The following is a 25,092-nucleotide window of genomic DNA, read 5'->3' as shown; positions in this document are numbered from 1 at the left end:
TGCCTCTTTGGAAACTAGAATATCGTGGTTTATTTGTTCAACAATCATTGAATGTTTACCGAAGCTCTTCTACGTGCTGGTCACATAACACGTAACAAGAATGACAATTTCCTGTCCTCGTGGTGCTCTCTCTCTCATTGGGGCAAGTGATTCAGTACAGATGCACGATAATTTCAGAGAGCAAGAAAGACGGTAAAGAAAATAAAATGCGCTGCTGAGCTGGAGGAAGGGGAGGGCAGAGGCCAGCTTAGATGGGATGTGCAGGGAGAGCATTTCAGGCGAGACTTGAATGATGAGGAGTCAGCTGTTCATGAAACTGGGGAACGTGTTCCAAGCAGGGCAGACTGCAGATGAAAGATGCTATGGGGGCCACCAGTCCAGCATGCTCCAGACACAGAACAGAGGTCAACAGAACAGAGCAAAGGAGGGGAGACAGGTAGAAAAGCAGCTCAGCAGGGGCCGGAGCATGGAGGCCTCATTACCGTGTGCTCGAGAAGTAGTCTTGTTGGATTTTCCCCAGTTGTTCGCTGCCTGGCCTTCCAGATCTTCTGCACTGTCAGTCAGACTGACCTTCCCCTTGGCCCTTTCACTCTGATTTATCCTCCTCCTGACCCCCAGGCAAGCCCCACTTTGATGGCAGGGTGTGGTTACGGACTCTCTGTTTCTACTCACTGCCATGGTCATTAAGTGATCAATGCCCAGTCAGCACGCTCAAGGTAAGACTGTGCCCACCCAAGGTCTACCTGTCCTCCAAAGCCCCATTCCCATCCCAGTGCCTTCAGGATGTTTTCCTAAATGATCCCAGTTGGAAAAAGATCCTTTCCCAGTCGCCTGCCTTGGTCTGAGCCTTCACCCAGGTCTCCTCACATGCTAGTTTATACTGTAGTATTACCTCCCCTCCAAGACTGTATGCCAAACTGTGTCTAGTACAGTTTTGTTCCACTCAGATTAAACAGCATGGTGTCCTGCTCTTAGTTGCTGTGTGAGAATAACTGTTTTGGAGAATAAACTCTTTTGATACCATCTGGCTATTGTGAGGATTAAGGATATCTGTGAAGCACCCAGCATGGTAGCTGGCACAAAGTAGGTTCTAAATAAATTGTAATGCTATGATTATTATCATAGTTGTGTGACTTTGGGCGTAACTCTATGTTTAAATGCTGCTGCTGGATAGAGTGATTTCTAAAATGTTTTCTCGTTCTAAAACTTGATCAGCACTTGGATGAACATGCTGAAAAATCTTTGGCTGTTGGTAACTTTTCCCCAGTGGGAAGGCTTGTAGACATTGGAGATTCTTTTATGGCATTGGTGGTATGTTATTTCCAACAATGCAGCAATTGTGCATTTATTCTTGGTGATATTTCAGGCATTTTGAGTGTAGAAAGAGTGATGATACTTTCTTCAAATGTGCACTGGCAATATCAAGTATTGTCAAGGGTGTGGATACACAGAAATTCTCCTTTACTTCTGGTAGGTGTATACATCGGTACAGCCTCTTTGGGGAAAGATTGGGAAATAGCTAGAGAAGTATAGATGCACATATTGTATGACCCAGAAATTCTAAACCTAAAGAAACAATGCGCATGTGCTTAAAGAGGCTTGCTCAAGAGTATTCATGGAGCATTGCTTCTCATAAGAAAATTTGAAGCAATCCAAGTGTCTACCGACAGAAGGGATAAATAAATTATAGTATATTCATACACAACCACTAAGATTAGTGAGCTACATGTATACAAGTATCAACATGCACAAATCTTAAAAACATAATATTCAGTGAAAGAAATAAATTATCTTAAGATATTATTATCTAAAACTCCTAATTTCCCCTTTTCCCCTTTGGTAACCATAAGTTTCTTATCTATGTCTGAGTGTCTATGTTTTGTAAATAAGCTCATTTGTATCATGTCTTAGATTCCACATAAAAGTGATATCATATTGTATTTGTCTTTCTCTGCCTTACTTCGCTTAGTATGATAATCTTTAGGTCCATCCACGTTGCTGCAAATGGCATTATTTCATTGCTTTTATGGCTGGGTAGTATTCCACTGTACATATACCACCTCTTCTTTATCCATTCATCTGTCGATGGACACTTAGGTTGCTTCCATGTCTTGGCTATTGTAAATAGTGCTGCTATGAACATAGGGGTGCATGTATCTTTTCAAATCAGAATTTTCTCCCGAAACCTAAGTCTTGATGCTTGTTTTCGTGTTCACATAAAAAAAATACCTGGATTAGGGATCTGAGACTGTTTCTTACTCTCACGTCCTGGAAGTGTAGAGTGTTATTTTCCTTTAGATAGATTTTATCCTACCAAATATCTATTAAGGAACTTAATTGTGTATTGCCTTTTAATTTCATTTAAATATTTCATGTGCTTATCTTCCCAACAGAACTAAACCAGAACCTTGATCATCCAATTTTCGGTCTGAAGTTTTTCCTGTCAACAGCATGCTGCTTTCCGACACAATAACTGTTCGCTGAGGTGATTAATACATAATCATAGCTTTAATGTATCGATTTCTCTTGTATAAGAAACCTAGGCACTCAGAGCACAGCAGAATTATTTACCTACTAAAGAATTGGATTTTTCTCTAAGGAGTAGGACGTGACAGTATTCTTTTCCCAATATACAGGTGTCCCAGTTTGCAGAACACTACAACAAAACAACCAACCAACCATATCGTTTATTCCAGAGTTTAAATGCATATTTCCAGCTTCCTCCCCGTCACCCTCCCAGCGCAAGGTGCAATGGTCCCACCACGCTGTCTGGCATCACCGCCTCCTATCCAGGAAACACACACCTTGCCCCTCCTCTGTTCTACTTTGATTGACACTCGTTTCTCAAAGGCAAAAGTCAGATTTTAATACTCAGATCTGAATACGCATTGAATTCTCAATGAGGACAGGACAAATTAGAGGATACAGGCAAATTTTTCAGCAATGTGGATGCAAGCAATCTTTATTTTTCTCTAATACTGAGTCTGGCTTTGAGGTTCTCTATTTCCACCAGATATAAAGCCAAGCCTTTGTAGTGTGTTTTCTTTTTTTTTTTCTCCCTCTCTCTCTTTTTTTTTTTTTTTTTTTTTTGATGTGAGCTGGCATCTCTCGTGAAAAGATAAAGGCATCAATTAAGTATACTACCAAAGCCCAAGGATAAAAGCTATTGTTGTGAACAGGAGTCAGGCACGCACATGGTTTCAAGTAAGGGCCTGGAAACAGACCGCTGCCAGGGAAAACAGATGTCTGTCTCTTCTACAGAGGCCAAATTATGTGTATATTAGCAATTGCTAATCTCCTGATTGACTTAACAATGATGGTATTGATGAACTAATTTGGGCTGAGTACAATCATTGCCATCACCATTGTCACAATAAAATTTAAAAACCAATTCAACCAACTAGTAACAAAAGACAGCAACAGTAAAACAATAGCCAAGGAGCCATCCTAAAAGTGAAAAGGATGCATTGAATCCAGAAATGATAGAGGGTCAGACGGGCTCTGCTTCTAGCCTTTGCTGCTACAGCAAAAGTCCAGATGTGGGTAGGAGAGGAATTCCCCCACATAACAATGAGTAATAACGACTAACTCACAATCATAGGATGCATGAGACAATGGTGAATTGTATATTTCAAGCCTATAGAAGACAATTAAAACAGTCACTTTCTTCCTAGTGGGATACGCTAGCAAAATCGGGAGTGAGAGAAAATTCCGCTTGAGGTTTTGCACACTGTTTTTCCTGTTTTCTTGACATGGTTATAAATAAGAAAAAGTGCAGATGCTCAGAGCCGCTTCTCTGTCACATGACTATGTTTCATCCTTTCATGAGGTTGCTCTTGTTGTTCCTTTTATGTTGTTGTTTTTAGACTCCCCTGCACATGCTGTCCTCGGGACCTTTGGATCTCTTTCTCTCTCTTGCTCTCTTCCCTCTCTCTCTCTTTCTCTCTTCCCTTCATTCCTTCCTTTCCGTGCCCTCACCCCCCTCTCTTTCTTCTTTTTTTCCTGCATTTCTCAATTCTCAGGATTATTGGGAAAAGAGGGAGAGAAGAGTTAGGCATAGACCAATGACCCAGAATCAAGATGAGCAGGATGAAGTCAAGAGTGGCTGTTTGGAAAAAAGAATGGACTATGCCCTGGTTAAGCCCAGTTGACTCTCTCTGTCTCCTTAGAAGCCAGTTCTGTCCTTGTTTATATTCACAGTAAAGGGGCATGTCCAGAAAGAGGTCAACTTGAAGGTTAAATAACTTCAGCATGACCAGGCTGGTCATGAGAACTTAGAAGAAGTTCTGAAGTCAGTCTAGAAGTTCAGGTTCATTTTTGAGAAGCAGAGGGTCTGGTTTAATAAGTAATGCCTGATATCAATTCAAGATTAGCCTCAAACATTGACCTGCTTCAGAGCTCAGCTCCCTGTGGCCCCTTCCCAAGAACTGGAGGAATGGATGTGTAATGAGCTTGACTGACTAAGAGCCTGCAGAGCCATTTGAACTGCAGTTGGCTTTGTTATGTTTTCTTTGCATCAATTCCTCTGGCAAAACACTATTAAAACTATTAAAACCAGCTCTTTTCTCTTTTCAAACTGCACTGCCTTACTCTCACAAAGGTCTTGTGAGATTCACAGTTCCTACCAACAGTCAGAATAAATGATGTCCAAATTCTTGGGCTTCACTTGCCCAGCGGTCCAAGGCAGTATCTACAAGAAAGCAAACACCTAGATGTATCCAGATCTTGGATGTTGGTCAGCCTGATCCCAAACATCTGGATAGTCGAAAACATCAGGATGTTTGGCATCAGGCAGACAAAACATCTGGATGACTTCTTGAGTTTTTCACTTTTTCACTGAATGTTTGGTGTCATGTAGACACAAGCTGAAGCTCTGACTTCATTTTGTAACAGCTTCCAGGCTGCCAGGCTGGCTCCACATTTCTTTTATTGCAACTGACATTTTTACAAGAAAACTTTGCATTCTGTGTGATGCCTGTTGCTCTTATGCTCAGAAATAGATTCATTATGCAGGAAAAAAAAAAAAAAAGACCCCAACCAACCCCCAAAGGGCACATGCTTGAGGAAGAGTTTGAAGAAGCTGGAGAATTTCAGAATCACCACTGCCTTTGTGAGCAAAATCATGACATAACTTTAGTAAGAGGGGGTGGCTGGAGAGAGAGTGGTAAACATGCCAGATCCCTTCTAACAGCCCTCAATTTGTTTCACTCCCATTTCAGCCAAGAAATCTTGTTCCCATGCTGGTAAACGTGGTGCTTCCTCTACTGTCAGATGTAGATTAATGACAAATGGCCAAACATTCCATAAAATACACCAGCGACTGCATAAAGCAAACAGTGGAGATCCTTTAGAAAACACCATTTTCTCCAGGATTTTAGCACATAAGATGCTCCACTTGACCTAGTTTAAGAGTTTCACAACCAAAATGAGGGCTTATGCACTTCCCCACTTGGCAGCAGTTGTGCTAATGATGAAAGTAAATGATCAGCAGCTATTTAGTGACCACCTTCTCTGTGCCTGACTGTCATGAACTGCCTGTCTTCACGCCCTTTCTCATCCCTGCTCTTGCCAAGTATCCTTATGAGCTTCTCTGATGAGCTCATACCTACCCAGTCACTGTGACCAGCCCTGCTCTAAGGCACAGAAGGATCCCTGGCCTTAGAAAGCTGTTGGAACAGGTTCAAGCTACACCCCTTCCTCTTCTTCCCCCATGCCTCACAGACAAGATCCCTTGCCTGGATCTTGCTCCTTGATACTTCAGTCTCTGGCCTGTGTGTTAAGTCTCCATTTGAGTCCCTCATTGTTTACATTTTAGCCTTGGAGACTAGGTTCATTATCTCTGGGCTCCAATCTCCAATTCTGGGTGAGGCTTATTAGCTGTTGGAATGACAGGATTTGCTTCTTCCTGTCTGTCTCAATGGCAACCACTTGTTGAGCACAGGATCTAGCATTGAATTGACCTTTTTAATATACTCCTTTATTAAATCCTTGCATGAGATAGGTAGTATAAATGACTATTTCACAGAGTAGAAACTGAGGTTCAGAGCAATTTAACAACATGTCCAAGCTCACAAGGTAGAAATTAGCAGAGGCAGAGCCAGAATTCAAACCCAGGATTGACCCCGAAGCCTAGACACATAACTGCTCTTCAGTATTGCCTCAGTTGTCTTCTCAACTTGACCCCCTTGCTCGCCTAGCCCAAAGTTCATCTCTACCTTTAGCACTTTGACCTTTCTTCACTTGACTGACTTTACTAGACCCTATGCCTGACATGAATCCACTCTTTCCTTTATTAGGCAATTCACTTTGTGGCAGGCATTGTGTTTTGTGCTACTAATAAAATAATGAACAAGGTAAGATCCAGGCTCTGTCCTTATGGGCAGACCAGGTTTGTGCCCAGTGGGGGAGATGACAAGTGAAAAGGCAATTTCAATGCAGGGCAATCACTGCAGTGACACAAGGAGCTATTTATAATACCTGGTGGTTAAATTCACTGTCCTGAGTCCTTCTGATCTTTCCTGCCACTGGTCCCAGCTGATTCCCTTTGTCTCCCCCCATTCAGCTGACACAAGGTCCCCTGAGTCCTTCACCAGCAGGCTCACTCCCATGCTGAACTAAGGCAGCGGGAAGGATGGGAGGTCAGCAGCCTCAGGCCACCACCTGCAGGAGTTTAGGATTGAGTTCTGTTCCCCAGATCTGGAACTCAGTGGCTCAGGTGTAACTCCTGGGCCCCTATGCTCCCTCTAGCCTCCATTACAGCCTGGGATTCTGGGGTTTTAGGTATGAGCTGGCTTGTTGCCACATTTTCATCAGAGGTTCATAGAGTCTGTGAGGGTTCAGCTGAAAGTCCCAAGCATTGACTAAGTTATCATCCTCAGTACTTTCTAGGTGTTCTCTAGGATTGGGGCCACCTTAGTCCCTCACCCCAGTGCAGGGGTCCTGTAACTTACAGACCATGTGACTCCTGACTTGGACCGCTGTTCAGAGTCCCTTTCTACCATGTTTCATCCCCTGTGTGATGCCTCCTGATGCCAAGGGCTCCCTGAATCTCATATGCATGAGCCGTGGGTCTCCTCTGAGCTTGGGACCACTGAGCTGCTCCATCCAGGGTTACTCACTGCAGCCTGCTCACTTTGCCCTCGACCTTGTGCAATATCGGTAATTTTCTTGGTAACACAGAGATCTAGACGGAAATATAATCTTTCTCAGAGCAGTGATCATATGTATAAGTGGATGCGGAATAATTATGTGTTGAAAGAATTAAAATGAGCAAAGTTAAAGCCAGAACTGGTGCCAGCATTCAAGTAGCACAGACCTTCACATGCATTGGTCACCCAATAACCATTTGCTGATTTGAAGTTGTTTGAATTGAACTGCAATGTATCTAGGGAGATAAGATTTATAGATATGAAACAATTAAAGAGCAATAAAAGACAACACACCTTGGTTTCTCTGTATCATATCGACTGCCCTGTGGATAAAGGAGATAGCACCAGGCATCAGAGCGGTCAGCAAAAACCTTGCAGAAGATGAAGGACTTGAGATGGACTTTGGCCGTTATTTCATGCTTTTCCCAGTGAATTTTTCAGATAATTCTACAGTAGATATATCACCTCATTTTACCAAAAAAAATGTTAAAAAGGACTGAGAGATTATTTAAAGGATTTTCACATATGAAATGATAATTTTGTTCAAATTTGGCAAATACTGATTGCCTGCTTTGTGCCATGATTTATTGGACAAGAAAGACACGCTATCCCCTTTGAGGCAACACATTGGTATGTCTGTGTTATAAATAAGAAATCAAAAAACAATGCAGTAAATTCTAAAAGAGAATTATGTAACAAATGCTATAGGAACCCAATGGATGGGTGTTATAACCTGCCTTTCTGGCCATGGCAAGAGTGGGAAGATATCTTTTAGGAATTATGAGAGCTGGGACTTCCCTGGTGGCTCAGTGGCTAAGAATCTGCCTGCCAATGCAGGGGACACAGGTTCGATCTCTGGGCTGGGAAGATCCCACGTGCCGCGGAGCAACTAAGCCCGGGTGCCACAACTACTGAGCTTGCACACTGGAGCCTGCGAGCCACAACTACTGAGCACAGGTGCCACAACTACTGAAGCCCGCACTCCATAATAAGAGAAGCCACCGCACTGAGAAGCCTGTGCACTGCAACAAAGATTAGCTCCTGCTCCACGCAACTAGATAAAGCCCGCACGCAGCAACGAAGACCCAATGCAGACAATAAAGAAATTAGAAAAAAAAAAAAAGGAATTATGAGAGTTGAGTCTTGAAAGATGACCTTTAGTTCCCTGTGCTGGGGACAGAAAGTATCAGAGAGGAAATTGCCGGGGGAAGACTTGTATTGGGAAAGAACACAGGACACATCAATGCTGGACAGGAAGGTTAAGGACAGGCTGTGAAATGCCTCCAGCGTCTTGCCAAGGTGGATAAAAAGGGACTTTTGAATTCGTTGCTGGCTCATGCATCTAGGCTATGGATTCTAGAGGTGTCTTCTCTCCACTTTTCTTCTTCTTTCCACCTTAGCATCCAGACCTGCACTGTCTCTGCTGGGTTCTTACTTGTCTAAACTCATTCATACACAGGGACCAGCACGAGCAGAGTCCCAAAGGAGGGCTGTGGTCCCTGTCAGCTCTCTACAAAGATGCCTGTGACTCGGGCCATCTCCAGGAAGCTTTCCCTGTAGTTGGATTCTGCCTCTGTTTTCCAGGAGGGATATCTAAAAGAAGGATGCCCACCATCCTCTCAGAGCCAGAATAACTGGTTTTGCATATTCCTAACCATGTCCAGAAAAGTTCAAAGCACTTTACTGTGTAGAAGAGACAGAACAGAGGATGGTTCCGTCCACCATGGTATTAATTCTGGTCCCTGGCTCCAGGAGCATTTATTTTTAAAGATGGCTGAGGATCAAAGCTAAGTATGTCGTTGTATCTCCTATTCTACAGATTTGTAAATGTGATTCTTTTCTCCCAAATATTAGGCAATTCCACTTTCCATTTTGGCTGGCTGATGACTTTTTGAATTCTTTCTTTTAGAAGTCAGCTTGGCCCCACAGAAAGCATCTCAAAATTCACTAAACCATGGAGAAGATCATCCTTCCTACTGGCCCCATGACAATGCACTCCAAGAATCCCAGGTGCTTGTTTCTATTCTGGGGATGGGCTCCAGTTTGGAGATTTGCACAGTTCATTAAATCATCTCTGTGTCCTGGTGAGCCTTCCTGCTATGAGCCCAGAGCCCTTCACAGGAGCATGAAGTTGATGGAATTCCCTGCCAGGAAAAATAGCCTACACGAAGCTCAGCACCTCAGGGTTTCACCTCTCCACAGCATTTTAAAGGAAATGGTACAGGTTGGAGACCACATCAGGACTTCTGCTTAACTCTCCATGGGCCAGACTGTCTGTGGTGTGGTGATGAAGTCCTGTCCCCAGTGCTGACTGAGTTCACAAAACAGCACTCTCCCCTTGTGGAATTTTTTTTTTTTTTTTTTTTGGCCACAGCACGTGGCATGTGGCACTTCCCTAAGCAGGGATTGAACCCGCGCCCCCCCCAGTGGAAGTGCGGAATCTTAACCACTGGACCCCCAGGGAAGTCCCCCTTTTATTTAAGAGCAAAACACTTTTCCCCTTTACATTAGATTTTTTTTGCATCTTTCCCGAAATGCTTGTTTTTAACATCACATCTTTCATGTGTTAGACGGCACAGCCAGATTTCTCATCTCACTCGGTGGCTCACCCAGTGCTTCTCAAACTTTAGGGTATATGAATCATTTGGTGACTTTGTTAAAGAGCAACTTCTGCTTCAGGAGACTGGGGCAGGCCTGAGATCTTGCATTTCTAACAAGTCCTTGGGGGATGACAATGCTGCAGGTTTGTGGGTCGCACTAGCGGCAGCACAGCTGTAGAATACTGAGCTCCTTCTGTGGACCAGGCATTGGGAGAAGTGGTAAGGACACAGGGGAAGAGGACATCCTTGTAGCCAGTGTACAATCCTAGTTATTTAGTAAAACTTGATTTTATTCTTGATTGAAATGGATCTAAAGTTGGACTCCATCTAATTTCATCTAAGTAAGAGTACTAATTTACTTACAAGCAGAGTCTTCTACCTTTTAACTCTCCAGGAAGTATGACGTGGTCATCATTAAGTCTGATTTCCCAAGATTTGTTCCCCCTTTGGGGTAAGCGAAACACATAAGGATTTATTCCTAGGGTTGAGTGCGTCCCAATCTTTTTCATTTCATGACATAATAGAAAAATATAATGTTGGTGTATCACCCCAGAGGAAGCTTCTTGCCCCTTGAGTGGCTACTGGCCATTGGAAAGCAACTGGCCCAGAGTCTTCCCAATAGAGATCCAAACCTTGACATGACAGCAACTCATACACGCAGCTCTGATTCTGCTATCATTTCTCAGCTTCAGAAATTCACCTAAAATATAAATGCCAAAGATATTTATATTTGGGGGATTTGAAAAAGTACCACTAAAGTCACTATCAGTTAAGAGTTCAGTGGAAATTAGTTGAGGGCTGACTCAAATAAAGGAGGAATCTGGGAATGACCTAGAGCATGGCAACGAAGAAGAGGAGGCACAGGGGCAGGGCAGGAGAGGAAGGACGGTGGAAGGGCAAGGGTGGCTTCTCCTTCCTCGATTTTTGCCAAAGCCTGCCTGTTTCAGCATTGATCACACTTGCCCCAAATAATTCCCCTTCTCTCAGCAAATATTATGAATCAATATGAAGACCAAAATAGAAACTAAAATAGAAGAAAAAATGGACAGGTATCTATCTTTGCATGGAATTTTTTTTCCTCAGTGAGTTGAAAGGCAATGACTTTAAATAAAAAATTCTTTTGAAATGTTTCTGTGATAGGGAATTACCGCCCAAGCCCGTGTAGATGGATAATCCTTTCCTACAACATATGTTTTATTCCTGTAGACCAGAGTCAGCAAACATTTTCTTATAAAGGGCCAGACAGTAAATATTTTAAGCTTTGTGGTCCATGCAATATCTGTAGCATCTATTCAACTGCTGTGGCATCCACAGACAGCGCATAAACAAATGGCCATGGATGTGGTCCAGTAAAACCTTATTTACAAAATCAGGTGGGAGGCTGGATTTGTAGTCATGAGCTGTAGTCTGGGACCCCACTGTGGACAGAACCTTATATGTTTTTGACCCAAAGATAAAAGTTGAATGTGGAAAAGAACAGAGCATATGTACTTAGAGGGCAAAGTGGACCACAGAGGTACGAGGACAGATCCTTCTTGAGCACCAGACACTGAACACAAATACCCACCCAGGGCTTTTGGAAAGCGGTAGTAGGCCTGGCAGATTGCCCAGGAGTAGGACGTAAGTGGGAAAATGGAGACTTAGTTAAGGTAAATGTTCTATGAAATTGTCTTTCTAGGTCAACTTGGCAGATAGATTTGAAATGCCACCATTTTGCATGTGTTTTGGGGTTTTTTCCAAAAGTTTTTCACCAGCCCTTGGCTACCTCAGTTGTCACGCATGAGATGACACTGAAAAGCAGTAGTCTGCAGAAATACTGTACAGTTGGTATAGGTTGTATTTTCATGTTTTATTAAAATTCTTCTTTGACCACATACTGATTTATCTTCGTCTTCGAGCCTATGAGACTATGCTAATTTGGATGTCTGTGGTTTATGAAGTGGGACTATCTAGCCGTTTAAATTCTACTCTCTGGGTTCCTTATAAGAGACCAGATAAGAATCTAAATATTAAGATCTCAAAATACATAAGTTAACTTTTTAGGCTTGTAAAACATAAGTGCACATTTATTGTGCGTACTATTCAAATACGTACAGATCTAGAAGTCAAATTTTTCTTCCTGTGTGGCCTTACCTACTTTAACTATTAAACTTCATTTGAAATGTAAATTAAAGTTATCTAAATACAAGTGCTTTTATGTTAATTGCCCAAGTAACAATTTACTCCACTCATTTATGTTTCCGTTTTTGTTTTGTTTTCAGAGGAAGTGAAATGCCTGTCACCAGTTAGAGCAGTAGGTAAGACTGGGATTTCTTGTTTGTAATAAGTGTGTTGTTCACTTTATGCCTTTTAACATTTATCCTAAATCAACCCTTTAATCTAGGAGTCTTTGATCCTGGTTTCTTTCTAGAGTCTTCAATACCAGGACTTCCCCCAAGTTATTCCTGTGTAAATCGATCTCATGGCTGTTAGAAGGCAATAAATGAACAATGCCACATCTAGTATTTATAACAACAGGGATTATTAACTTAATTACCTTATCCTTTTGAAATATCTGAAGAAGAATTATGACCTCTGGGACACCAGCAACAGTCACCTAATCTATTTCTTAAGTTATAGCAGCAAAGTCTCCAGCAGGCATCCCTTCGTGGTCTGGCTTATTGCAACACCAAGAGTGGCATTTAGCAGAGTGTCCTGTCATGGGAATCTAAAGGAAGGAGTTTCGAATCTCCTTAAAAAGTAAAATTTCAAAATTAAATTTGAGGACCAATATGGAAGGGCCAATTTTTCATTTTGTCAAGGGAGGACAATAAACAAAAACCTTCCATCTATTGTATCCATAACTTCAAAAAAGGAAGGGCATTTGGACACCAAAATAGGAAGTAGGAAATAATCTCAAACTAAAGAGCAGATCTTTATGAAAAAAAACCCCTCACTATATTGTTTTTATTTTTTCCATTTTAATATGGATTGGGAAGCAAATGCACACATGATAAAGAAGACAGGGGACTAGGAAATCTTAAAATCTTAAATAGAATTAGAAGGGCTATTTCTGTGTTTAGACTAATTGAGTTGAAACTATTCCTTTATAGTAAGTGAAGTTAAAAGAGTAACTGATAAGAGTTGAGAAAGGTTTTCCCCTCAAGCACTGTAATTCTATGGGACATATTCCTTCAACAGGATAGGACTTCCCTTAGAATGTCATCCCTGGAATTACAATGCAGGGAAATTTATCTCAATATTTTCTAAACTTTTCAGATGGTCAAATGAAAGCCATTATCCAAGAGAGCTATTAATATGGTGATTTTAATTGGTAGTGGTAATAATAACCACATACAAATATTAAAGAATGGCAGTCCTTCTATATACAGCAATATTTCCTAGTAAATCTATTTTTAAAACATTTTAGATGGGAAAATGATCATACCCCACACAACAAAAAATTTATAGACATTTTCAGCTCCTTTCCTATCCAATTTTCATTTCCTGTCCATTGGCTTCAGGAATATAGGCCAAGCAAAATTTCAAAAGCTCCTGGAAAAACAGAAGCTGCATGTGTAGTGTGTGTGTGTGCACTCGCGCGCATGCGAGAGCGAGAGAGAGAGGGATAGAAGAACAGTAAAATGAAAACAGATTAACACTGTTCCTTTTTTGTAACTTGCCTCTGATTTCCAAAGGCTCTGACACACACATGCTCTGGCTTTGTGAATTTCCCTGTGATAGACAGCACCTGATTGATAACGTGCCGTGGTGAGGGAACCCAGTGGAACATAAATGGTGTGAGACATACCAAAGCTATCTGATCCTCAGGGTTATCAATAACGCTGCTTTAAATATCAGCACTTAATCCATTACATGGTGAAAAACACAGAGGATACTAACTGGGACTTGGACTGGGTATGAGCCAATGGTTCAATACCCTTTGGAGCTGGAGGGTCAGACTGAGCTAGTATCACAGGGCAGAGATGGAGAGCAGAAATGGGTGGCATCTGTGCTTGGAGTTATGAGTCAGTGCACCTTCAGACGCAACGGTGAGCATCTCTGTATAGATGGCCTGATGCACAGAGAAGGGGCCATTAAAAAGTGAAATCCCTGCATTGTGAGATTCTACAGCAATATAGGAAATCGACATCAGGATTTGTGGTTTCCTGCAAATGGGGAATCTAAGAGAACATTTAAAAACACCACATGTTTAAACTATCAGTGGAGATGTTACCCAAAGATTTCTCACTCTATAAGTGTCAGGGACAAACATATGGGATAAAACAGAAGGCCGAGTAATTCTAGCAGCTAGGAATAGGGTGTGTATAAAATATTCACTTAGAACATTGATGGTAACCTGTCAGGAAGCGTGGGGCTGGGTAATGAGTTAACGAAAAGAGAATAATGAAAATCATAGCTCATATTTACTGAGGAAGATTCTTTGGGCACTCTGCAAAGGGCTCTATTCAGTTACTAAACCTGTGCTTCTGAAAGCAGACAGGGGCTTATTAAGGAAATTATTAAAGATAGCTGCCTTTGGTTACCACCACTGGCAAATTTACTATCTGTATTATGCTTTCCAGGTGACTAATCGCGGTAGACTGTCCTCTGATTATTAGAAAGAATGAAGTCTAAATACTGAAAAAGGATAAACAACATACAGATAAATATTTTGAAACAACCCAGATTTGGAAAATCCTAATACATTGCCAAACTTTCAACATTTTCCTTGCCACAGAATGACTCCTCTGAGAACAAAGTAATTGCCGACTTCAAAGAGCTCTGAGGAAGTTCAGTGGATGGAAAGAATTTGACCAGCAACTGGGTGAATCAAATCTAGAGTTTTTCTATCACTGGGGTGTGTGTGTGTGTGGTGTGTTTGTGTGGGTGTAAAGCACATGAATATTTCTACAAAATTTAACTCACTATCTGAAGTATTTCTCAAGGTCAAAAATTCACTAGAGAATGGTAATGCTGCCTCTGGGATGTTCTACACTTGGGCTACTCCTGGACAGTGTTAATTACGGATACCAGAAGTTCCCAGACCTAGCTGGGCCTTGAATCCCGGAGAGCTTTAAAAGTATATATTCACAGACCTACTCAATCAGCCGCTCCAGGAGTGGAGCTGGTATAGATGTGTATGTATATTTATATAAGTGATGCTGATACCAGCTTGGGTGTATGAATTTAATTCAGGTTGGCAGTGAATCTTGGGGACCACTCATCTGACACTCAGGTTGGTTGGCTGTTACCTGTTCCTGTTGAAGTTATTTCCTTAACAACAGCGTATCTGGGTAGACACCTAGAAGGCTATAATTTTAACGGCTTGATCTCTCTGCATGGTCACAGGAAACTCTGCTTTGCATTCTTGCCTTTCAAAGAACATGTTCCATCATGAAATCCTAAGAGAACCTGGACCACCTGGCTACGGGATGGATGCCCCTCTAAGGGATTTAGGGAACATGCCTTAATATCTGCCCTCAACAAAATACCAACATGGATTCCACACAAGCAATTCAAACCTGGACAATGTCTCAAGTGCCACATGTGATGTTATGAATAAGCTTTTGGTTCCACTGATTCTTCCTCTTTCAATTTTCTGTGCCTATGCAGTCTCCCTACCTACAAACTCAGCTTATCATGCTGTTGGGCTCTCCACTGCACAGAGTCGCCTGCGAGAGACAAGGGCACCAAGCTGCCAGCTGCCAGTCCAGAGACCACGGCAGCTTGAAGTTTTAAGGCCACTAAGTCTCATTGCAGGACAGCCCACTTTGGTTATTGATTTTCCTTTCTTGAAAATTATTTTGGTAAATCAACCTCCACTAGCATCTCACATGGGTTAAGTTTGGCAGACTAGAGCAAGGCATTTTCAAGATCTCAGCCTTTGTTCCTTTCCTGGAGAGACAGGGAAGTGTGCACTTGCTCTCATCCCCGGGGAAATGACCCCTCACAAGTCAAAAACTCATCTTCAGAGACACGGCCTTTCCTCTTCCTATTCCAATGCCCCATTTCCTTTTGGGTCTCCCCATTTATGGAAGTCAGGAAGAATGAATACTTTATTGAATTTAGTTGCTAATCAATTTACCTCCACACGTATTTCTCATGGCCATGTGCCAAGGGATACCAAATGAACCATGGAGAGAATAAATTAGATATAATTTCTAACGCAAAGTCAAAAGTGATTAGCAGCATTAAAGAACAAAAAATCGCTTTAGGAGCTTGGTGGTCAGAGCTTCTATGTCATATTATAGAAGAGAAGTTTGTGGGAAAAGTTCCCTCTCTGTCCCTCCCTGTGGCCAGTCCCCAACTCTACAGGGTGCAATAAAACATAAACCCTGAAGGATTTGAGGTCTTCTGTCTCAGAAACCTCTGTGAAAATGTCAGCATTCATGGAGTTGAGGAGGACTGAGTCTAGCTCTTGGGGAGCATGCTTCAGATCACCTGGGAGTCTGCTGTATGTGAAGATTCCTACTTGCACCCCAGAGACCCAGGTCCACAGGACTGGGCTCAGTCTTTCATGTCACCTCCAGGTACATGTGCAAAATTCCCCCAGGACTTAGGCCAGTGTCTCCCCATCGAGGCAGACAACTCTTTGAGTCAGAACCCTGACTTGAACTGATTTTAAGATCCCACAAGAAGAGAGGAAGAAAAGTAACAGCTGAACACATAACAGCACACACTCATGGCCTTTAATCCTCAGTGTCACAGATGTGGAGACACACTGAGACAAAGATCAATGATTGATCTGAGGTCATAAGTGGCAAATGGTAGAACTTGGTTCTGGACTCAGATCTCCTGACCCCAAAGTCCAGTGTCGCATCCATGTTGTCTCACAGGGCACGTGGTAGTTGTTCAATCAGTATCTGCCGAATGGAATTGAATCAGAGACAAAGCAGTGCTTCCAGAGTACCGTTGAAGTCCCCAACTGTGCTAGTGGATTCACCTATATCTCTTTGCAATTCCATTAGTTTTTGTCATGAGCACTGCTGAAGACAGCTGCACTTCTGGTACCTTTCCCTGGGGCAGGCGCCCAGAACTGCGCACTGAGGTACACAAGGGACACAGACACAGCCAGATGAAGTCTGCAGCCCATGATGGGGACACTGGAGCCCCACCCAGCCTTTCATTGCATCTTTCCCCTTCTCAATTCTGTAATTTTAGCAATTTGCAGTGTGCTATTGGCAAAACATCTTTTTCTGGCTCTCCTTTTTGACATAGAGAAAGGGAAAAGCCACCTTATAAGGTTCTACTGCTTTTTTCTCAAAGTCACCTTTGTCTGTAATGGTTGCATTAGTAGAGCTCATACTCTCTCCAAACAGGTTACGCCATCCAGAAAAGGCACAATCATTACATGAATCATCAAAGAAGCTGAGAAATTTGCACCTGTGGCCACCGCAGAGTTTTCTGCAGTACATATCTATAATGACGTTTTCTTTCAACATATTAAAAATCACTTTTATCTTTCATTTGATGGAACTTCCATTTGCTAAAGGATGTTATTATAATAGTCCACAAATCAACTGCAGCAGAAAACACATGAATTGCATCCTAGATGGCTAAGTTGACTAATGTCTCCATGGAAAGTTATGGACTGAGGTATTCAGATGAGAAGACTTCTATCAATTTATTCTTCTTCTCATCACGTATTTTCTGTAATCTGAGATTAAAAAAATGTTTACAAGCTTTATTTCCCCTTCAAGGTTCAAAGCCTTTATCCTGACTCTTCGGACCTTTTGGCTTTCTTCCTCAATGCTGTGATTCACTGGTTTCCTGTCATTTCACTCTGCAGGGTCCCGTTTTCCCATTGGGACAGCCTACCATGTATTCTCAGCAACAAGAATTAGCCTGGAGTAATTTGGGGCTGAGACGGCAACTCCCTGATTCATTTGGGTCTATAGGGAGACGGCCACGACCAGACAAAACAGCCAAAAGGAAAAGCTACCAGGTCCTCCTGCATCTGGACAGCCCAGATGTTATTTACAGCTTTGTTTATGAAGTAATTTCTTGGCCCTCCTGGCTAGGATCCACACACTTTGTCATTTCAGAGCACACACGTCCTGTCACATGGTGACGATGTGCCCTGAAGAAGTAAACAGGCTGCAAGACTATTATGAGGGTAGAAAAATCTCTTAACATAACACTCCGCTCCCCCACCCCTTCTAAAAAAGACAAAGGAGAGCAGAGAGGCAGAGAACTGAGAACTGTTTTAGTATGAGATTTTCAAATTGCCACAACCCATGCAGCCACTTTGAACCTCCTACTATGTGCAAAGTGCTATGAGTAAAGAAGTTAGTTCAGGAGCCCAACTCTCAAGCCCCCCCCCATTCCAGTGAAAGGCGGATATTAATAACGACAGGGAACCACATACACTCTGAAGGTGAAGTTGGTGTAACACGTGGGATGGGGTACAAAGACTCCATCTAGAGTTATTATAAATAATACTGAGAAGGTAGGGGATAGCACATCCCTCAAATTAAGAGAAAGACTCACTAGATTGAAGTCTGTCCCTAAAATGGAAGGCTGTGCTGCCCTGTTTACTGCATCGCCACCGGAAGGCTCCCTGGCCAAACCTCCTCCCCAGCTTCTTGTCCCCCACAGTGGGGTACATTCTGTAGTCTGATCCTGTCTTGCACTGTCTGACCACTCCCCAAACCCCTCCACCATGCTGTTGTTAGCAGAATCTGCTGCATCTTCAGCTTATGCTCTGAACATCCTTGTTCCACCTGAAACCTGAATATTCTCTGAGGATGGTGCAGCCTGCTCTTAGAAGGCGGCTGATGTGTCCTCATGCCCCAAGTATCATAGCACCTGGGAGTGGGGGGTGGGATGGGTGGGGGTGTCTTCCTTGCTCCTCCCTCTGAATCACCAGTTCTTTTCATGCTCATATGCCATAAGGTACCAACTACTATCTGTCCTCATTGAGGTAACTCACTGACAATCTGGTCATTCTACCTCAGTCACTAAGGATTGTAGCATGTCACTTACTGTCTTTCCATCCTTGTGGACTTTACCACCCCCCATCAATGATTTAGCGAAATGTGCTGTCCTTGACCTTGTCTACAGTTCCTTGACCTCCTCAGTTCTGATGTCCTTTTCCTTTATAACACCTCCTCCAACCTGTTCCATGGTTATGCCCTAGAATTTGACATTATTGATTCACGCACTGCCTCCAAAATTTCGAGGTTCCCTCTCTTTGTTCATACCTGCTGCTTTTCCAACTCACTTGCTGTAGTACCCTTACTCTATTACTTTGACCACATAAGGGTCTGCTAATCCACTGACCCTGTACCATTTTTCAGTGCCTGTTATCCACCCCGCTACACGTGCTGAGAGCACTTTCCGTACTAGACTCTACGGTTCATGGCTATAATCACTTCTTTGCATATGCCCTCAAGCCCTGTCGTGCGTTGAATAGTGTCTCCCCCAAATTCTTGTCCACTCAGAGCCTTAGAATATGACATTATTTGGAAATAGGGTCTTTGCAAACGTAATTAGCTAAGACGAGGATGCACTAGACTAGGCTGGGTCCTAAATCCAATGACTGGTGCCCTTATAGGAAGAGGAGAAGACACACAGCAGCATAGACACAGGGAAGAAGGCCCAGTGGAGATGGAGGCAGGCAACTGGAAACCACCAGAAGGTAGGAGGGAATCGTGGGACAGTTTCTTCCTCAGAGCCTCAGGAAGGAACCCGTCCTCCTGACACCTTGATTTCAGATTTCTGGCCCCTTGAACTGTGAGGGAATAAATGTTTGTTGTTCTAAGCCACCATGTTTGCGGTAACATTTTTACAGCAGCTACAGGAAGCTAACATAACCCTCTCTCCCTCAGTTATACTCTTACCGCAAAAATCCTGACAATGTTAAACTCCCTCCTCCACTTTCTTCATGCCTGCACCTGACTGGCAGGTTTCAGGTGAAAGAAAACTCACGAATGTACTAACTGGTCTCACTTTATAGTTTTGATAATAGATCTTATACAGTCTAATCCAGCTCCATTTTGTAGCATATTCCTCCTATCCTCTGGGCCAAATAGTTCACACTTTCTTTTCATTTCCAGACTGGTGACCCTGCCTCTCATGATATTAAGAAAATAGAAGTAACGAGAAGAGAAAGATTTCTTCTTCCTTCCACCAAATCTACGAACCTACTTGCATTTGTACACATATTTTTTCTGTTTTTCTACCTGTTTCACTCATTTAATACACAAGTATTTATGAAGGCTACTCTGTACCAGGCAGTGTTATGAATTCTGGAGATGGCAAACAAAGTCCCTTCCATTTCAGTGATTAAATTCTTTGGTAAAAGACAAACAACAAATTAATAAACAAATACATATTCAATATAATATTAGACATGAAAGGTATTGTGAGGGAGAGCAAAGCTATGATCAGCAGGCGGGGTACAATTTTGGGAAGATGTTCAGGGAAGACATCCCTGATTAGGGCTGAGCAGAGACCTGAATACAGCAAGGGATGGATGAACTGTCTGTGCTTCTTTCCAAGGCTAACAACCTCTGCTCTGGATTCCATCCTTCTTGTCCCACTCAGAGATGTTTTTCCTACAGTTTTCACTCACATCTTCTTGCATTACTAATGTCTCTTTCTTTACGTGATCATGTCCATTGAAATACAAACATGGTAAAATATCTGCCACCTTGTAAAGACTGCTCTCAGAATCCGTATCCCCGTTTCTTTCTTCTTCTTTGGTATAACTCCCCCAAAGAGTTTCAGTATCAACTGTCTCACCTCAAGCCACTCCAAACATTTTTTTTCATTCCTACCAACAACTTCCATCATGTCAACGGCAAAGTCAATTTTTAACCCTTATCTTATTTGATTTCTTAGCAGCATTTGAAGCAGTTGATTACAAACCCTTTTTTTGAAAACATTTTCTTCAGTTGACATCTCAGATGCCCCAATCTCCATATCTTTCTCTACCCTCATTGAACTCTCACGCTTCATGTCTAAGCATCTAAATGTTGGAGCATCCCAGGGTTTAATCCTCAGAACCCTTTGCCTCTGTATCTACATTCATGTATCAGGCAACGTCATCCTGTCTCACTGCTTTAAAAGCCATCCATGTGCTGCTGACCCAGGTTTTATCTCCTGGCCCTTAGAGTTCCAGAGTCACGAGTATCCAATCTCCTATTCTACATTTCTGCTCATAGACGTATCGAATTTAATGTGTACAAATCCAAACTTGATTTCCTTGCCTAAAAACTTTAATACTTTCCTACTCTTCCCCATCTCACTTACCATAGTGGCTCAGCCCCAAATATTAGACAATCGTTATCCTGAACTCCTTTATGTCTTTCAGCATCCAAATCTAGCACCAAAGCCCGTGAGCATTACTTTCAAGTCATGCCCTCTTTTTAGCATGTCTACCACCGTCATCCTAGTCCAAACCTCGCTCTAGGTCAGCAACATGAGCTTCCTAACTGGTTTTCCAGCAGCTTCACTTGCCCTACTTCCATTGTTTATTCCCCCATACATTATGAATGGCCTTATTAAAATATGAATCAGACCATGTCATTCCCCTGCGCAAAATACTCTAGTGACCTGCCATTATATCCAGAATAAAATCCAAAGTCCCTGTCACGATTCACAAGGCCCTATGTGATCTGGTCTTAAACCAGTCTCTCCAACCTCAGTTCTCACCATTCTGTTCCAGTCATCCCCACTATCCTGACGGTCCCCACAAGGACAAGTGTGTTTCTAACTCAAAGTCTCGTACTTGTACTTCTTTCTGCCCGGGAAGCTTTTCTTCTCTACATGGCTTAGTCTCTTACTTCATTCAGGACTTTGTTCGAATTATTTTCTCCTCAGAGAGGCCTTATCTGATCATATTATTTAAAATAGTACTGTGTCTGTATTCTGTGCAATCATTTTCTGTCTCCTAATATGCTTTATTTTTCTTTGTGGCCATTATTAGTACCTGATATTATATATTATATTTATTTACTTACTGGAATGTCTAGAATGCCTTTGCTACTAGAATATAAACATCAAAGGGTAGGGAGTTTGTCTTATTCACTATTTGAACTATAGAATCTAGAACATGGTAGTCATCAGATAAATATTTGTTTAATTAATTGAGTAAAACTATTTCATGAAAAATTTAAATGCACGGAGAAAATTTGTAATATGAAGTTAATAATCAAAATAGCTATTAATCACTGAATAGATTCCAGGCAGTTTGCTAAGTGCTTTACAAATACAATATCTTTAATTCTTATATTGACATGCGAGCTAAGTTTATTATAATCTCCATGTAATAGATGAGGGAAGTAGAGTTTAAAAAGTGTAAGAAATTTGGCTAATATCATACAGTAGTAGGTCAAAGAGCTGGAATTCTAACCTAGATTTGTCTGGTTCCAAAGCTCCAGGATACAGCGTTGACCCAGCAAATGTTTATTTTTGTTTATGATAGAAAAAAGGACTGTTGATGTTTCCAGTAGCATGCTGGTGTAGATACCCTCCATGACATTCCTGATAAAAACAAATTCTTGAATAGAAGAAAAATGTTTCACTGAGCTGGCACAAAACTAAGGAATTCACCAAACACACAGAAGAGAAACCAGGAATGCTGAAAGGTTGACTAATGCCAAAATGCATCCCTGTGATGAGGTGAATAAGAAATCAACCCCACTGTACAGAAGGGGTACAAAATAACTTGCTAACTTTTGGTTCCAGAAAAAAGGAAAAAAATCTCACTGAGGATTCATAATCACATTTTGGAAAGATTAGCTGTTAGAATTCATGCTTTTAAGCTGAGGATTTAATTTAAATTGTTTCCAGTTGGTAGCACTTCCAGGTAATTGGCAGAAATAGATACAAATCCACTCTAGAGTACTGGATGTTCAATCAAAGCCTCAAAAGATTCTTAGGGAAAAAGTTTTAAGGAAAATGAGCAGCTCACAGTCACAAATCACAAAACACGTTAAGAAGTAACATAAAGGAGAATTTCAAAGAGCAGACACTGGCAACAGACTTTGAAAGACTTAACCAGTTTGATCTGTCTGATGCCGAGTATGAACTATACTTAATATGTTTGAAGAAATAAAAGAGACGTTGAAAATATGAGTAAGGAAAAAGCAGAATTTTAAAAAACAATAGAATGTCTAGAAATTTAAAAGGTAACACTTGAAAATAAATGTTGGTTGATTACCTCATCAGCAGATGGAATACAACTGAATAGAGAATTACTGAGCTGGAAGAGGGAACCATTGTCCAGTGGTCATAGGGTGACCTGCTGAGCCAGCAGACTCATTAGAGGAGGTGAGGAAGAAGCAGGGGACAATCACCCAGAGCATTCTAGCAGGCTGTATGGAAGCTGAGAATGGCAGCTCTCAAGCCGCCCCCGCAGCGGCTAAGCATGGCAACCATCAGGACAAACAGCTTCCAGATGATAATAGGCAGCTCTGAAAGACAACAGATCTACCAGCATTCACCAAAGGACCAGCATGAGACCAGGATGCCCTTTTGCCTTAATCCTACAAGGACACATAAGCTGCACATCTCTTTCTATACATTTTAACATCCTCTGAAGGGGCATGGGCTCTCTGAGGGTTCAAGCATTTTTATGAAAACGAGATACTATTACCCAATTTTTAAAAAATTACCAGTTCATTAATATGAAATGAGGCTGAAATTTGAGTTAGCTTTTATGCACAAAGCAGCTGGGGTTGTGAGTAAAACTATGTTAATTATAGACAAAATCACAGAGCTACATTTTCTTAGCGCATCTGAATATACAACACGACTACCTTTGTATCGTCTTTTGTTTAAATTGGCTAAAATCGTATCTGATTATATTCAAATTTAGTCAGTTTTATTCCTTGTAAATTTATAACATTAAAATATAAAACTAAAGATATAGGGCAAAATTGTTTTATTACAAGTTCTATTGTTTCAATGCACATGGCTCTAATACAACTTTTATGCAGCCCTTAGATCATCTGTGTAGTAAGTTGTGAAGACCTGGCTTCAGTAAACCTTTTAAGTAATTCTACAAGTTTGGTAGGGGGAAGAGAAAGCCAGAACTAAAGAAGGTTTCTTATTTCTGCCTGTGTGAAAAATTGCTGGCACCTAGACATCAGAGAACAGAGGGCGTTTAGGGGCCCAGAATAAGGGTTGAGACACTGGGGCAACCCCAGGAACGCCCTTTTGGTCACTGCAGCCTCTAAACTAAGGCAGTTATAGTGGAAAGGACAGGATGTGTATGAGAGGTGTTAAAAAGGTGAATTCAAGGTCCTACTGTATAGCACAGGGAACTGTATCCAATCTCCTGGGATAAACCATAATGGAAAAGAATATTTAAAAAAGAATTGTATATATGTACAAAACTGAGTCACTTTGCTGTATGGCAGAGATTGGCACAACACTGTAAATCAACTACACTTCAATAAAAAAAGGTGGATTCAAAAGTGATGATGGTGATGTATTGAGTGGGATGAATAGGGAGAAGAAATAGAATGGAGTGAGGGGAATCTAAGATCTCCTTAGATTTCTGCCTTGAGACATTTGGCGGTGTGCATTCCACCAGCCAAGGCAGGGAATATAGGAGGAAGAGCACTTTGAGGGGGATGATTAATTCTATCTTGAATATAAGTGTCAAGTGAATCTCCTGGGTCAGAGATGACAGTATGTAGCTGGATTTGAGGCTAGGTTTCAGGAAAGAAGTCTGAGTTAGGGATTTATATTGAGAAGCATCATCAAGTAGGGGACAGCTAAAATAAAGGAAATACATTCATAAGGAGGAGAAAAAATGAGTGAAACTCATGGTTGACTTCAGTGAGGAGGGACTCACTGGGGTCACTGCTATGATGGAATCTGTTCTAGGAGTAGCCCAACTGGACAGAATGCTACAGTTCCCCAAATAAAATGGATTTCAATTTCTCCAACCTGATGTTACTGAGAACAATCTGTCCAGGATAGGGCAGGTCCCGCTCTCAAACTGAGGGCCCTACATACTTGCCATCCTGAAAATAAGACTATCTGGGCTTAAGAAACCTTCCTGGATGTGACACCTGAGAAAATAACTTGTAATTTAATGAATAAGATGCTTTCCTCTCTAAGAAATGACAGTAATACTTGCAAACTAAGGAAAGATAAGTTATTAAATTGTTTTGAAATGAATAAAGGATGTGGTATATAATAATTGTGAAAAAAATAAAGTCTTCACGGTCTGGCAAAAGAAGTACAAAGAATGTCTGTATTTCTCCAGTTGCTATCCTAAATATGGTTACATTGTCTTGCCAACACAATGCAGTGATGGTGTTGGCAGGTAGGGCATATCTTAGGATAATAAAAAGAGACACATCCAGCAACTATAGTGAAATAAAAGTCTCTTAAAACCACTC

The sequence above is a fragment of the Hippopotamus amphibius genome, chromosome 6 (genome assembly GCF_030028045.1).
Source record: "Hippopotamus amphibius kiboko isolate mHipAmp2 chromosome 6, mHipAmp2.hap2, whole genome shotgun sequence".
Classification (NCBI taxonomy): domain Eukaryota; kingdom Metazoa; phylum Chordata; class Mammalia; order Artiodactyla; family Hippopotamidae; genus Hippopotamus; species Hippopotamus amphibius.
This window is presented reverse-complemented; position numbering follows the sequence as displayed.